The 1,238-nt window shown below is 34.1% G+C and overlaps 1 protein-coding gene across 4 annotated transcripts in view; it reads left to right on the forward strand.

Moving 5' to 3' along the window:
- The window catches only part of DDHD2 (DDHD domain containing 2), a 23,005-nt gene that overhangs the window by 20,672 nt on the left and 1,095 nt on the right, over window positions 1-1,238 (forward strand). The gene's annotated exons all lie outside the window — the stretch shown is intronic.

Below are 1,238 nucleotides of genomic sequence, written 5' to 3' on the forward strand. Positions count from 1 at the left end.
GTGGGTGGAAAACATGAACAGAAATGTGTTCTGATTGATGGCAATTGCGTTTGGTACAATCTGTGATTTCAGGCATCCACTGAGGGTCCTGGAATGTATCTCCTGTGGAAGAGGCAGGGGTGGGGTGGGGGGACTACTGTGTTGGTTTTTTGCTAAGCAGAAAATTTTGATTTTTATATGGTCATATTTTTTGATCTTTGCTGTTTGGTTTCTGGAATTTGTGTCATAGTTAGAAAGATCTTCCTTACCTTCCAAAAAAAATCCTTACTACAGTTTATTCTAATATTTTATAGTTTTCATTTTTATATGTAAATCTTTGATTTACTTCAAATTTATCTTAATATAAAATATAAGGTCATTTTTTTTCCCAGATGGCTATCCAGTTGTCTCAATACTATCAATAGATTTAATATTCTGACTTTATTAAATTCCTATACACAATTAGGACTATTTCTGAACCTCCTACTTTTTTTATTGATCTGTTTATTTGTGCACTATTTTAATATCTGGTACAGCTAATTCCCCCTTGTTGGTATAGGAATTTCTTAAGCTGGGGTCCGTGTATGGAGTTTGTGGGAGATAAGTCTAAGAATCCAGTGACATTATATTTATAATTTTGGTTGTACATATACATATGATCTTTTCTGGGGAGAAAGCTATAGATTTAATTAGATTCTCAAAGCGGGGGTGCATGACTCAAAAAATGTTAAACCACAGATCTTAGAGGAGTGTGAGCCTTATATCTTTAGGCAGACCTTTGGGAATATTATGTTTTGTAATCAAATTTCCTTATGAACTGTGGATATAAGTAATTGCTTATACATACACAATAATATTTGGAAGATGCATGAGAAGTTGATGATGACACTGGTTTCAGGAGATGAGAACTGGTGGATGAGGAACAGAGATGGGGGGAAACTTCATTATTTTACCCTTTTATATCTTTTGAATTTTGAACCATATGATGATATTACTTTTTCTAAAAAGTGAATAACATTTTTAAGATTAAGGCGACCAAATGGATGGCTCTTCAATATCGTCTCAAGAATGAGCTTTGGGGAAAGGGATTAGTTCTTGGTTATTAACTACTAGCTTTTTTATATTACCAGACATAATGCTAGAGTTCTTTGCCAGGTTACCTTTTAAACCACTGCCAATTACATCACCTCTGAGTCTGTTTTTTTTTTTTTTTTAAAGATGACCGGTAAGGGGATCTCAACCCTTGTCTTGGTGTCAGA

The sequence above is a fragment of the Galeopterus variegatus genome, unplaced genomic scaffold (genome assembly GCF_000696425.1).
Source record: "Galeopterus variegatus unplaced genomic scaffold, G_variegatus-3.0.2 Scaffold2727, whole genome shotgun sequence".
NCBI classification, from domain to species: Eukaryota; Metazoa; Chordata; class Mammalia; order Dermoptera; family Cynocephalidae; genus Galeopterus; species Galeopterus variegatus.